Source organism: Ornithorhynchus anatinus, chromosome X1 (genome assembly GCF_004115215.2).
Source record: "Ornithorhynchus anatinus isolate Pmale09 chromosome X1, mOrnAna1.pri.v4, whole genome shotgun sequence".
In the NCBI taxonomy this organism is placed as follows: Eukaryota; Metazoa; Chordata; class Mammalia; order Monotremata; family Ornithorhynchidae; genus Ornithorhynchus; species Ornithorhynchus anatinus.
Window position 1 is genome coordinate 699,723 of NC_041749.1, and position 15,579 is coordinate 715,301.

The window sequence follows — 15,579 nt, forward strand, 5'->3', positions numbered from 1 at the left end:
GCCAATTGCTTGCTGTGTGTCTTTGGGCAAATAATTTGTCTATGCCTCAGTTTCCTCATCTGTAAAATGGGAATTTAGTGCCTGTTCTCCCTCCTTAGATGGTGAGCCCCATGTGGGATATGGACTGTGTCTAACCTGATTAACTTGTAACTACTCTAGCCCTTGAAACAGTACTGGACACATAGTGCTTAACAAGTATAATGATAAGTGTAATAATTGCCACATGATTTTTATATTCACACTCTGCATGGTTCAAGCCCTCCTGCTTGTCCCTTTGGTCTGTTCTAAGCATCTGGAAACCTTATTTGTTCTTATTTCTGGCTTCTGACTGCTGCATCTGAGGTTGAATTGCCCCACTGCATTCAGCAGAGGGCCTCTTCTCAGCCTTCTAGAATGCTTTGTACAGGCTTATTTCCCACAAGTATGTGTTTCTGCACCTCCCCTAAACTATCAGAATATAGCTAGTATTTATCTATTTGCAAAAATACACAAATAGATGTTCTAATATATATTGCCTACACCTAGCTGCAGTTTATGCTTAAACTCAAATGACATTAAAATGCTCTATATAATGTAAATAATAGGAGCAGTTATGGAGCGACCACTTGGTGCGATGCACTGCACTAGATGCTTGGGAAGTACAAACCGAAGACATGTCTCATTCCCTACCCATAAGGTGCTTACACTCAAATGGGGGAGACAAACAGAAAGCATTTATGACTCTGTCCAAATCAGTGAATAGAGCAGATATGCACATGAGTGCTAAGGAGGGTGTGAATAGATTCATGAGTGAAATGATTTGATGTTGATTTGAAAATCATAGCTCTTGCAATTCTGGATTTTTGTGTAAAATTATAGCTTTGAATATTTATGAAAATGTTTTTCAGCAGAGAGGATATGGTATTTGCAAGTGTTATCTACCTTCTGTGAATTAGTAGCATAAAACCACAAATGGGAAACTCAGATGCTCTGTGGTCCCTTAAACCGCAGTGTAGTGGAAATTTTGTGGGGGCTAATAGCAGAAATAATTCTATAATTTGGGCTCTTCCTATTACCTCAGCTTTTAGTGTTCAATTGCTGTCAGACTAGCAGTGCTTAAAATAAAAAGCTTAAATCCCTTGAAAATAGTTTATCATCATTTCTCGTTCAAATGTGTTGAATTTATCTTGTTCATGTTTTTTGAATATTCCACCTTCAGTCTAACTAAAACCATTACAATATGACAGCATTTCATGAAATGATAAAGCAGATGATGTGTGGATGGCCTTTATAGAACCAATTTTCTGAAGTTTGTGATTGAGAATATTGTGGAATCCAAAGTGTGATGGTTACATTGGCCTACTGGCTAAAAAAAAATAAATTTAGAGATTATTAATTGTGGCTATGATTTCTTTTTGGCTCCTTTGACTTGTAACAAGTCATTCAGCACTACTATAGGAGTGGTAGAGGTAAAAGTATTTTGAGTACCCACTGGATGCAAAGCACCTGTGCTAAGCACTTGTGAAGTACAAAACAAAGAGGCAACATGTTCACAAATGGTGTAAACTCTCTCTCTAGGCATCCTGTGCATTTGAAGAAAGTAGCACTGACAGTGAGATTCACCTCTAAGTACATGCTTGGTTAAGAGGCCAGTGCGGGACTCACAGTGCCAGTCGCATTGAGTGCAGAAAAAGATTGTCCTTTGTCGTGCTGTCAAAGCTTAACGTTGGCAGTATTTGGAGCTGTTTTCTGTTTTGCCTCCTTGACTCTTCTTAGGAGGCTTTTGCTCCCTTCTGGTTAGCAGTACTCCATACTGGCCTGTCCTCAGCAATTGAGTCCCAGTTTTCAGCTGGGAGGCAGCAGCACTGTATGAGGGGTTTTTTTTGTTTTGTTTTCCACCATGTCCTTAAAACATTTCCTCGGCCTTCCTGGCTTTCGGTTTACCAGTTTCGGCTCCCCATCCAACAGCCGTTTGGGTCTCCTGCTGTTGCTTGTCCTGCTGCTGACGGGTTCTGTGCTTGCTGGGCTATGGGGGTATAAACTGCTGCTATGCGACAGCCATGCCATCTCCCCAGGAACCGTCACTGATGGTGCCTCCCCCCTACCTCCCCCACCTCTAGTGCCATTGAGGAGAATCTGCCCCATCCTGCCTTCCTCCACCCAGGTGAGTAAGAGAACGGCACCTGCGGTAGGAGGCTTCCAGATAGCCTTGGGAAGCTGGCTGCTGCCCTAGCAGTTGCTGTGGCTATGGCTGTGCCTTGGACTCCGAACCGCAACGAACCTAAAATTCTGCTCCTCTAGCCGTAGCACCCTATCGATTTTGTCTTTATTTACGTGTGTCTTTTCTTGTCCTTTATGCTATTTTAGTATTTTCTTGTTTTATTATTTCTGTGTCACATGTCTCCAGCCCCCTCACCCACCACTTAGATTTTTGGGTTGTGAAGCCCCACTGAGGAACAGGGACTGTGTCTAACTTCCATCATATATTCTCTCCCAGTGTACAGTACAGTGTTCTGCACTCAGTAACTACTTAATAAATACTATTGCTACTACTGTCCTCCCAGAGTCCACAGTAATGGGGAGGAAGGCAGGAAGCCAGTTGTGGGGGAAGAACCGGTAGTATATACACTCTGCTATCAGGAAAGGAGTGCCTCTTTGTCAGCAGAAGCTGCATAAGAACCCAAAGGCCAGGAGGCAGAAGGAAAAACCTCACGAAGAGTGACAAATAACAAACATGGCAAGGCAACATGGGTCGGCCTTTTTGGGTGTGGGCACAATGGGGCCAGGTCTGGAAGTCCTTCACTGGCCTTTTCAGTTACACATACACACACACAAACACACACACACATACATACAAGCACACAAGCACTGGTGTAGTGCTTGGGGTCATCATCATGATCAGAAACTTTTACCAAATGTTTTGTGTGTGTGTGTGTGTATGTGTCTGTGCTTGTGAGAGAGAAAAAGAAAGAAAGTGTGTGAGAGTATTTAGAGCACTGGAACAGTGCCCAGGGTCATCGTCACCAATAGCAGTCTTTACCAAGTGCCCTGAGTGTGTGTGTATGTGTGTGTGTGCGCATGTGTGCGGAGATCATAGGAGCAGTGTCTAGGGTCATCACCACCAGCAGCCATTAATCAGTCAATGTTATTTACTGAGCCCATACCATGTACACAGCACCATACTAAGCACTTGAGAGAGTGCAGAATAACCAAGTTGGTAGACACGTCTCCCACCCACAATGAGCTTACAGTCTGGAGAGGAAGACAGATATTTATATAAATCAATAATAATAATAATAATGTAAGTATTTGTTAAGTGCTTACCATGTGCCGAGTACTGTTCCAAGCGCTGGGGTAGATACAAGGTAATCAGGTTGTCCCACGTGGGGCTCACAGTCTTCATCCCCATTTTACAGATGAGGGAACTGAGGCACCGAGAAGTTAAGTGACTTGCCCAAAGTCACACAGCTGACAAGCAGAGCAGCTGGGAATAGAACCCATGACCTCTGATTCCCAAGCCCGGGCTCTTTAAATTACAGATATGTACCTAAATGTTATAGGACTGAGAGGGTAAATGCAGAAATCAAGGCAGGATAGGATAAATGCTTGGATCAATAGGGTGGCAGTTTGGATGGAGAGGAAAGCGTGGATTTTAGTTATGTAGTGAAGGTAGGACTGACAGGATTTGGTAACATTGAATATGTGGATTGAGTTAGGGAGATATTGGATATTGCCAAGGTTATGGGCTTGTGAGACGGGGCGGATGGTGGTGCTACTGTCTAAAGTGATGGGAAAGTCATGAAGAGGACAGGGTTTGAAACTACAGAGAAGAGATCAGGGCTGGAGATGTGGATTGGGGAATCATCTGCATAGAGATGGTAGTTGAAGCCATGGGAACAAACTAATTCTCCAAGGGAGTGGGTATAGATAGAGAATATAAGGGAATCAAGAACTGAGCCTTGAAGGTCTCCCACAGTTAAGGGGTGGGAAGCAGAGGAGGAATCCAAGAAAGAGTTTCAGAATGAGAGGTAAGAGAGATAGGAGGAGAACCAGGAGAGTGAAGCCAAGGTTGGATAATGTTTCCAGGAGAAGAAGAAGACAGTGTCGAAGGCAGCAGAGAGGTCGAAGAGGATTAAGATGGAGTAGAGGCCATTGGGTGTGGCAAGAAGGAGATCATTGATGACTTTCAAGAGCTTCTATGGAGTGAATGGAGTGGAAGCCAGATTGGAGGGGGTCAAGGAGAGAATTGGAGCGGAAGTAGAGACAGTGAGTGTAGACACCTTAAGGAGTTTGGAGAGGAATAGTAGGAGGAATATGGGGCGATATCTGGAGGGTGCTGTTGAGTCAAGGGACTTTTTTTTCGGATAGTGGAGAATCGAGCATGTCTGAAAGTAATGGGCAAAAATGGCAATGGCAACCAGGGAGGGAAGATAGAAGAGAGCAAGCACTTTGAAAAAGTGCACAGATGGAGGGGGTTGATTTTGAGAGGAAGTGGGAGATCTCCTCTTGAGATACTGCTGGGAAATATGGGAAAGTTGAAGAAGGGATAGGAGGAGGGAGGGACTGGAGAGGAGCAGGGGAGATTTTAGGGAAATCATACCAAATGGTTTCAATTTTCTCAGTATATTATGTGGCCAGGTCAGTAGGGAAAAGAGATGGAGGGATGGGGACAGAGGACAACATACACCCCAAGAGTGTGTGTGTGTGTGTGAGAGAGAGAGAGAGAGAGTGCAAAACACTGGAGCAGTGCTTGGGGTCATTGTCCCCAATAGCGGCATTTACCAAACGCAGAGAGAGAGAGGGTGTGTGTGCATGCACGGGTGTGTGTGCATGCACGGGTGTGTGCAGAGCACTTGTGCAGTGCGCAGGGTGAATACCACCAACAGCAGCATTTACCAATTGCCCCAAATGTGTGTGTGTGTTTATGTTTATGTGCACTGTCAAATGAGAGAGGAGATGATGCCTTACAGTAGTGCCTGTCTTTCCCTCTCTGACCATCTCTCTCTGTTTCTCTCTGCCTGTCTTTTTTTGTCCTTCTCTCTACCTGTCTCTCATCTGCCTCTCTAGCTCTGTTTCTTGTTTCAACAGTCCCTTGTATCTTTCTTGCCTGTCCCAGGCCTGTCTCTTGTCTCTGTGTGTCTACCTTCTCTCTCTCTCTTTTTCATTCTCTTCCCCTCCCTCTCTCTTCCCCTTCTGGATATTTGTTCTGAGCGGGTCACACACCACCTACAACAGAAGTTAGCCAAATGTGGCTCGTAGATCTGTTTGACATGCTTGGATTATAATGGTGTCAAACAAAATCTAGGCAATAGTAAGAAATCCAAAGTTTATGGTAGCAGCAATACAAAGTGTTTAAATACTTTTGTCATTTGGGTGCCTTGGAAAAATAATAATAATAATGTTGGCATTTGTTAAGCGCTTACTATGTGCAGAGCACTGTTCTAAGTGCTGGGGTATACAGGGTAATCAGGATGTCCCACGTGAGGCTCACAGTCTTCATTCCCATTTTACAGATGAGGTAACTGAGGCACAGAGAAGTTAAGTGACTTGCCCAAAGTCACACAACTGACAAGCGGCAGAGCCAGGATTTGAACCCATGACCTCTGACTCTCAAGCCCGTGCTCTTTCCACTGAGCCAGCACAATTCCAGCCTGTAGCTGGTCTGCTATTGACTTAGGATCTAATTACCAAGACCTTAAAATCATTCTTTGTTCTTGGTTTATCATCAAAGCAAACATTTAACATTTGCCTACTACTTAGGGATGCAGCAGACCTCAGTTGAAAGAATATTGGTATGAATCAGGATGCTTGGGTTTTATCCCTGACTGCCACTGGCCAACAGTTACTTCAGGTAAGTCAGGTAAATATTCTGTACCCCAATTTCCTCATCTTTAAAATGGGAGAATAATTCTTACCTCAAAGGAATGTTGTAGGAAAAAAAATGAAATAATTGATATTAAACATTGCTCTTAATAAAATAGCTATATTCTACAAATCCAAGGCACTCTAATCATTATTGGTTTCTATTTTATCCCAATATCACAATCAATGCAGTTTTATTTCTGCTATAATGCCTATTTTTCGAGTGCTACCCTGTTTAGCACAGAACAGTGTTCTGGGAGTTTGCCATACTATTTCAATGTGCACAGTGGAGTGATCCAAAATGGTGGTCCCCAGATCGTCATTTTGTCACATCCTTAGCATCACACCGATTCAGTCCTGCTTCTCCCCCAGGAGTGTGCTTGTTGGGCTTGTTGTACACCCCGGGTTAAGAAGGGAAAAGGATAGAGAGGAATTTGTTTGAGGTACATGTTCACAGCAAGCACAATTAGAATATATTGTTCAGCCGTTTATGTTTTCTTGTGTACTACCAAGGAACAATTGTTGTCAAGTCAAATAAAAATATGTATGCTAAAATGGCTGAAATGGTCTTTTATTGGCAAAAAAATAAAACTCCCATGTGCAACCTCTGAGGCATTTTGCAACCTCCACATCTGGACACCATCTTTCCACCCTCTATGCTTGCATAAAGCGATGGGAGGAGGACTGAGGGAGATGGAACAGAGAAGCCTGCTTCCTTTCCCTTCCATGTCAACTATGCACTTGGATCTGTCCCCTCTTAATGCTTCATATTCACCCCACCCTCAGCCCCACAGCACCTGTGTCCATATCCATCATTTATTTTCAATGCTTGCGTCCTCCTCGAGACTGAAAGCTCACTGTGGGAAGGGAATGTGTTTGCCAACTCTGATGTATTTTATGCTCCCAAGTGCTTAATACAGTGCTCTGCACCTAGTAAATGATATAAATACCACTGATTGGCTGACTGGGGGCTTGGCCCTCTGCTCTGTCCAGACTATTTTTGTGGCAACTTTGACTCTCGTAGAGCCTAGTGGGAAACTCCACCACCAGCTCCAGCTGCCACCACTGGTTGCCATCACTGGGCTCCATCTTGGAAATGAAGTCTCTCTCTTTTCTCTTATCTGCCCTGTTTACATCTTTCCCACCACAAGCCTTGTACACCTGTGCCTATGTATAGCAGCATTAACACAACATGGATAGAGATATGGAGGATTCTCTGACCGGGAGCATTTGATCTCTAATCTTCCAGTTTGATAGGCTGTTGTCGCAGATGGGTTTCCACAATGGGGTTTCTCTCTTCCTAAAAGCCTTATGATTAGAAAGATGTAAGATGCCCCTTCCCATCCCCTCCTCTGAGTCAGCCGAGTTCTGGTCTCTCTCTTACCTACGCCATAACTCTAAATCCCATGTTTGCCCTGTGTCATGCTTGGGGCCCCTGTACCAATCAATCAATGATATATATTGAGCACTTACTTTGTGCAGAGCACTCTACTAAGCGCTTGTGAAAATGATCAATGGTATTTACTGAGCACTTACTGTGTGCAGAGCACTGTACGGAGTACTTGAGGGAGTACAATGCAGCAGAGTTGTGGGCAGACATTGCCTAGTGGAAAGAGCACAGGCCTGGAAGTCAGAGGATGTGGGTTCTAACTCCGGCTCCCCCACACGTCTACAGTGTGACCTTGGGCAAGTCACTTTACTTCTCTGGGCCTCAGTTCCCTCGTCTGTAGAACAGGGATTAAGACTGTGAGCCCCGTGTGGGATAGGGACTTCGTCTGACCTGATTATTTTGTATCTAACCCAGTGCTTAGAACAGTGCTTGGCACGTAGTAAGCTCTTAACAAATACTGAAATTATTATTAACTCTGTATCGTACTCTCTCAAGTGCAGTGTCTGCACACAGTAAATGCTCAATAAATATGATTGATTGGCAGATCCCTGCCCAGAATGAGCTTAGTGAATAAATACCACTCACTAATAAGGAAAGCAATGAAGCTCACTAATTGGGTCATTTTACCCCCTTCCTAGAAAAGCTGTTGGACACCCTGGCCGTCCACTCAGTGGCATGCTGGGAGTCCCCAGCTCCACTGAAAAAAGGTCCTTCGGACACCCTTGTTTCCTTCCAGCATCCAAAAACCCTCAGAGATTTTTGCTTCTCAGGACAGAGCACGTTGCAGGAGATCCCTTGGGCACCCCTAAAATCCAAACCCCTCTGCTTTTAGTCTAGTAGGGGAAACAGATACTAACATAAATTCCAGATAGGGGAAATGGCAAAATATAAGAATATGTACATAAGTGTTGTGGGACTGAGGGTGAGGTGAGTATCAAGAGAGAATATGAGAAGCAGCATGGTGTAATGAAGAGATCACGGGCCTGGGAGTCAGAAGGTCATGGGTTCTGATCCTGACTCTGCCACTTGACTGTTGTGTGGCCTTGGGCAAGTCACTTTACTTCTCTGTGCCTCAGTTACCTCATCTGTAAAATGGGGATTGAGACTGTGAATCCCACATGGGACAGGGAGTGTGTCCAACAAATTTGCTTGTATCTACTCCAGTGCTTAGTACAGTAAGTGGCAGTACAGTAAGAGGATTTTGAAGGTGGGGAATGTGTCTGATATGAAGGGGGAGGGAGTTCCAGGCCAGAGGGAGGCCATGGGCAAGAGGTTGATGGAGAGATAGATGAGGTCAAAGTACAGTGAGTGGGTGTTAGAGGAGCACAGTGTGTGGATTGGGTTGTAATAAGAGATCAGCAAGGTAAGGCAGGTGGGGAACACTGAGTGAGCACCTTTCTGTCCGCAGTTCTGACAGTTCTGTCTGCCACTTTCTGTCTTTCAGACAGTTCTGCCTGGTAAGCAGTTTCTGTCTGACTCAAAGTTGGATGGGCAACCCCTGGAAGTTCTTTTTTTTCGATGGTACTTCTTAAGAGCACTTACTGTGTGCCAGGCACTGTACTAAGCACTGGAGTAGATACAAGCCTATCAGGTTAGACACAGTCTCTGTCCCACGTGGGGCTCTCATTCTTAATCTCCATTTTACAGATGAAGTAACTGTGGCACAGAGAAGTCAAGTGACTTGCCTAAGGTCACACTGCAGACAATCAGTCAATTGATCACTTACTCTGTGAAGAGTGCTGTACTAAGCACTTGAGGTAGTAAGTATAACAAGAGTTGGTAGGCACAGTTGCTGCCCACAAAGAGGTTACAGTCTAGAAGGGGAGACAGTAATATAAACAAAAAAAATTATGTTTATGTACATAAGTGCTGTGGGACTGAGGGTGAGATATATAAGTGCTAGGATCAGTATAGCAGCGGTTTGGATGGAGAGGAAAGGGCAATATTATGAAGGTAGAACTGAAGGATCTGGTGACAGACTGAATATGTGAATTGAATGAGAGTAAAGAGTCGAGAATGATCCCAAGTTTATAGACTTGTGAGACAGAGGATGGTGGTGCTTTCTGTACAGTGACTGAAAACTTGGACCCATGGAGGGCCATGAGGGTTGAATAATCTCTAATCCCCTCGCACGAGGAGATGCTCAGGTGACAGAGAAGAGAGTGAAGTTCATGGAAAAAGAAGTGATGATGATGGCATTGGTTAAGTACTTATATGTCAAGCGCTGGGATTGATACAAGCTAATCAGGTTGGACACAGTCCCCATCCCACATGGGGCTCACAGTTTTAATCCCCATTTTACAGATGAGGTAACTGAGGCAGAAGTAACAGAGAAGTGAAGAGGTAACAGAGAAGTGAGCAAGGTCACACAGCAGACAAGCAGCAGAGCCGGGATTAGAACCCATTTCCTTCTGACTCCCAAGTCCATGCACTATCTACTAGCCCATACTGCTTCCCGTAGGAGTCTGAGGCTGAGAACTAGTCATTGACTAGAGGGACCATTCCTAGCTATTTTGTATGTAAATATGGTGGGACAGGATTGTTAACAATCCTAGTAAGTTAGCATGAGAAAGGAGTCATAGTTCAGTGGGTTAATCTCAGTCATATTTATTGAGCATTTACTGCATGCAGGGTACTGTACTAAGTGTTTGGAAGAGTACACCATAACAGAGTTGGTAGGCATGTTCCCTGCACACACTTAATGCAGGTGGCGTCAATTCAGTGGAAACAATTAGAGATACCTTTTGTCTCCCCACCGTCTCTCAGGAGAAACTCATTAGGAGCAGGGCCCCGCCCAACAGGAAAGCTCGATTAGCACGGGGCTACTCTCATTCATGAAGCTGGAACTTCTGGAACTGGTTCAGGGTCTTCAGAAGGTTGGGGTCTACTAAGCAAGCAAACAAGAAGAGGTGCTGTGGACAGGTTTTTTAAACAGGACAAAGGGCACTTGCTTCAACTTTCAAATAAGGAAAGTCTGAGCTACCTCAAGGCTTCCCGAGAGAAGGGAGCTGAGGAGTGTCAGGGAAACTGCAGCACAAGGAAGGGGCTGTCCAGAAAAAGCTCTCAGGCTCCAGGCAGGCCACAGGTAAGGAGGGCCAAGGGGTAAATAAGAGCATCGGGTGTTGGGGGCCGGGGAAACACTTGGAATTTAGAAACGAGTGCTGTGAAATGTGCTGCCGCTTCTGTTGTTGCCTTTTCATGGAGTTGTATTTTGTACTGTGTACCTTAAGTAGTAAAATTAGTTTAATGTAACTCTTTGGGGTGAGTGGGTGGGTGGTCAGCGGAGGGAGAATGAGACCCGAGATGTGCAGGGGAAAGGCCTGCTGTACTGGAAATGAGGCTGCCCAGAAAAAGTTAGGTCTGCTTAGCCAAACCTCAGTCAACCCCCTTGCAATTGTGGTGTTACCAGCAAGTCTAGGCAGTGGTGGCAGTGACAGCAGTGCAGAGGGGCTTGGATTTTAGGGGTGCCTGAGGGATAGGCTCCTGCATTTGTCCTGAGAGGCAAAAATCTTTGAGGGTTTTTGGACACTTGAGGGAAGCGAAGGTGTCCAAAGGCTTATTTCCAGCGGAGCTGACGACTCCCAGCAAACCGGCTAGTGGACCGGCAGGGTGTCCAGCAGCTTCTCTGGGAAGAGGGGATAAAATGACCCAATTAGTGAGCTTCATGGCTTGCCTGTCCAGGGATAATACTAACCCAGGGTGTGATTAGTGAGTGATATTTATTGGACTCCTGCTGTGCGCCGGGGAAAGTGCAGCAAGAGCACAAGGCCTGTTCCTTGCCCTCAAGGAGCCGTCGAGCTAATGGGGCAGGCGGAATCCGGGCCAATAATGGAAGCTTCCCTTACCCACCGGCTGTGTAGAGTCTGTGTGAGTGCTGGAGAAGGTGGTAGGGTGAGAAAGACTTGGGGTTCTGGCCATTAATCATGGAAGACTTGCTGGAAGAGGAGGAGGGATTCAGTGGGCTTTGAAGTGGGGAAGGCTGTAGTCTAGCAGGTCGGGAGTGCAGGCTCGGGGAACTGCATGAGCAGGGAATCATTAGAAGGGGAAGAGGTGTCGGGGGTAAGAAGACCCAGTCTGGAAGTAGGGGGAGAAAGAGTGAGAAGATGGATGTGTCAGGAAGCCACTGAATAACCACGATGCAGAGGGAAGCGAACAGCCAATGAAGGGTTTGGAGGCATGGACAAACATATGCTGAGCGATATTTCGGGAAGGTGATCGGACAGTGGTGTGGAGGAGGCTGAAGGCAGGGCAATCATTGCAGTAGCTTAACAGTGATTCGAGGAGGGTTTGAACCAGTCGGGAGAGGAAGGCATGGATATGGCTCATAGATAATCAACTGTATATAATGGAACATTTACTGTGAGCAGAGCATTGTACTAAGTGCTTGGGAGAGTACAATGTAACAGAGTTGGTAGACCTGTTCCCTGTCCATAATAAACTCACATTCTAGAGGGGGAGACAGACATTTAATATAAATAAATTATTCATTCAATAGTATTTATTGAGTGCTTACTATGTGCAGAGCACTGTACTAAGCGCTTGGGATGAACAAGTCGGCAACAGATAGAGACAGTCCCTGCCGTTTGACGGGCTTACAGTCTACAGATATGCACATAAGTGCTGTGGGACTGAGGGAGACACAGAAGGGAGCTGGAGAAGAGGAAATGAGGGCTTAGTCTGGGAAGGCCTCTTGGAGAAGATTTGCTTGTAATAAGGCTTTTGAGGGGGCAGGGAGAGTGATCGTCAGATATGGAGAGAGAGTGTTTCAGGCCAGAGGCAGGACATGAGCAAGAGGTCCGTGGTGAGATAAGTCAGATTGAGTAGGTTGACATTAGAGGAGCAAAGTCAGCGGTCTGGGTTGTAGAAGGAAATCAAGGTGGTGAGGTAGGAGAGAGAAAGGTGATTAAGTGCTTTGTAGCAAGGAGCTGTGTCTTGTTGGTTGTTGTCTGCTTCAAACCAGGAGCCTCGTGGAGGATTTTGGGAGCTGCAGCCAATCCTGACAGTGTTTCTGCCTTCCCGCCACTCCTCTGGCTCCCAGGGTCCAGACGATGTTTGAGGCCAGATGCCAGAGTGTGGCGTTGCAGGCAGTCCTTTCCCCCTGCCTGTATTTCTATCTCTGGATGTGGTGCTGGCCCTTGCTCCCATCCGACCAGCAAGGGGGTTGGGCTGTGAGCAAGGGAATCAATGGACTGAGCTTGTACTTCCGCGCTAAGCAAGGGTGGGTTTTTGTTGTTGTTGTTTTTTTTCTTCCTTCCCCCTCCTTGCTTTGCTTGCCACAACCCTTCCCCAGGCTTCCCTGATCCTGTAACTTTAGGGAAGCAGCATGCCCTAGTGGATAGAGCACCGGTGTGGAAGTCAGAAGGATGTGGTTTCTAATCCCAGCTCTGCAACTAGTCTGCTTGTGTGACCTTGGGCAAGTCACCTCACTTCTGTGTGCCTCAGTTACCTCATCTGTAAAATGGAGATTAAGACTGTGAGCCCCATGTTGGACATGGACTGTGTCCAACTTGATTAGCTTGTATCTCTCCCAGGGGTTAGAACAGTGCTTGACTCATAGTAAGTGCTTAACAGATACAGTCATTACTATTATTATCATTTTTATTTTAAGGAGCTGTGCTCCCTCCCCCACCCCCTACAAGCAAGTGAGAGAGCACAGCCCCCTCCCTCATCAGCCCCTTGCTCCCCACATCCCGGCATCTATCTCCCCCCCTCTTCTCCTAGTCTACCCCCAAGTGGTCCCCAAATATAAAAGGAAGGGGGGGGACTGGAGTAGGGCCTGTTTGGGGGCTTTTTGGAAAGTGGAAGTTCGAACGGGAAAGTGAGGGAGGGAAGGAGGGAGGCCACCTGATTTCAAGCCAGTCCTTTGTAATAGTGGGAGGCATCGGTCAAGTGTCTGCTAAGTAGTGGGATAAAGAAAGTGTATTCAGATCTGGCCCCCATGGGGCTCCCAGTGTCCCCACCCTTGCCCCTGAAGTGGCTCCTGCAGCGTGTTCTTGGAGAGATCTCCCAGCTCTTTCCCTCTCTGTCTGCTGTTCACCACCTCTCCCTGCTTCTCTAGCACTCTCTCCTTGGCGCTTCTCTGTTTCTGGCACTGTCCCCCTCTGCTTCCATCCCCCCCACCCTCCTTGCTCTCAAGGGCTGTAGCTTCTGACGGGAGCAGTGCTGTGGCCGGTTCTGGTTTGGAGCTGGGGACCACAGGTGTGGCCAGAGGTGGGGATGGGAGAAAAGTAAGATACCCCAATCGCTTATAATAATAATAATTGTGGCATTTAAGTGCTTATTATCTGCCAGGAACTGTACTAAGGGCTGGGGTGGATACAAGCAAATCGGGTTGGACACAGTCCCTGTCCCACATGGGTCTCACAGTCTCATTCCCCATTTTTACCGATGAGGTCAGTGAGGCACAGAGGAAGTGAAGTGACTTGCCCAAGGTCACACAGACAAGTGGCAGAGCCGGGATTAGAGCCCATGACCTCCCAGGCCCTTGGTCTATCCACTATGCCATGCTGCTCAGCAAGATCCTATAGGCACAGACTTCATCTTTTAACAAAAATTATAGCTTCCAAAATGAGCAATACAGAATTTAGTTGTCTTACAAACAGATTGTGACAGAAAGCAGTCTCTTTACCACAGTTCTGGTTTCCTCTTTCCTCCTGGAGGCTCCTTGGTTTATTTGTAGTTATTTTGAGTTCTGCCTCTTACTGATTCTCTCGGGTTTTTTTGAAGATATGTGGCCGTAGTATTAAAATAGTTTATAAACATTTATGAGCCACTCCAGAGTCAGAGAAGCCACTCCAGAGTCAGGAAAGCCATTGTCATGCAGAATGTGTTAAGACTATTTTGAAGGATTTAAGAATCAGAACTAGGCCTTTAGTCATTTGATGAAGACTTTTTTGGGTATCAAGTTTTGCTGTAGTAATAGATGCACTCTAAAGTGTGATAAAAATGGAAAAAACTTCTCACGGAAATAGATTTTTGAATTGTACTTTACATCATGAGTATCCGCTTCATACTTTGCTCAGTGGGGCAGCGCTTTTATGAGCTTTAAGAAATGCAAATTTCCAATTTTACTGCTTTGGTTTTACTGTTTGCCTACTTCCTCGCTATCCCTACCCGGGAGAGGGATTTGCTGCCAGAGGGTCAGGTCGAAGAGTGGCCGTGCTTCCCCTCTCCCCCAGGATCGGGGTCGGGACCTCTGGCCAGCTGGCTGGCCAGACTGGGCCCTGCCTGCCAGGTCCAGATGTGGCTCTGGAGTCCGGGCCGGAGGGCTCGCCGGTGCTCCCTGCAGGGCCTCAGCCCCAGGAGGGTGGCTCCTCTCGGTTAGCTCACCTCCGGGGCTTTTTGGGGAAGAAGGGGCTGCTGTCACCCCGGCCCTGTGGGGTGACCCTCCTTTGACAGCGAGCTGCCCTTGGCCCGTTCCCCACTCCACCATCACCAGGGGCTAAGGAGCTGCTTCCCCGTGAGGCGTTGGCTAGGGTGAAAGCGGACTGTGCCAGGCACGATGAGTCCTGATCTCTGTCCCCATAGACCCTGAATGGGTGGGATGATGGGCCCCTTGCCTGCTCCCTCTCCACCTCCAGGGATGCACCCGGATGAGTTATTTGTTTTTTCTTATGATGTTTGTTAAGCACTTATTTTGTGTCAAACACTGTTCTAAGCCTGAGGTAGGAATAAGTTAATTAGAACGTAGTCCCTGTCCCTCATGGGGCTTACAGTCTAAGTAGGAGGGAGAATTGAATCTTCATTTTACAGTTGAGGTAACTGAGGTGGAGAGAAGTGAAGTGACTTGCCCAAGGTTAAGAGCAAGCACAGCATTTCTGTGTGTGTATTTTTATATATCTAGATATTCTATTTATATTGATGCCTTTTTACTTGATGTGTATATATCTATAATTTTATTTATTTTTATTGATGCCTGTTTACTTGTTTTGATGTCTGTCTTCCCCTTTGTAGACTATAAGCCTGGTGTGGGCAGGGATTGTCTCTCTTTATTGCTGTATTGTACTTTCCAAGAGCTTAGTACAGTGGTCTGCACACAGTAAGCGCTCAATAAATGCTATTGAATGAATGAATGAAAGCAACTGACAAAGCACAGGATTAGAACCAGGTCCTTCTGTCTCCCAGGCCCGAGCTGTCTCCACCAGGCCATGCTGTGACAATGCAAGGCGAGGCAAGATTGGCTCAGGGCGGCTGCTGCCGGCCTCTGTCCGTCGGTGACAGGGCAGGGCTTTGCCACTGCCGAGGAATTGTGCTGTCCCTTCCTCTTCCCCAGTGAGGGGAGGGAGATCCTCAGATCTAAACAGCCCAGCCTCCTGCCCACTCCCTCCCTCCCTCTGTTAATGTGTGTT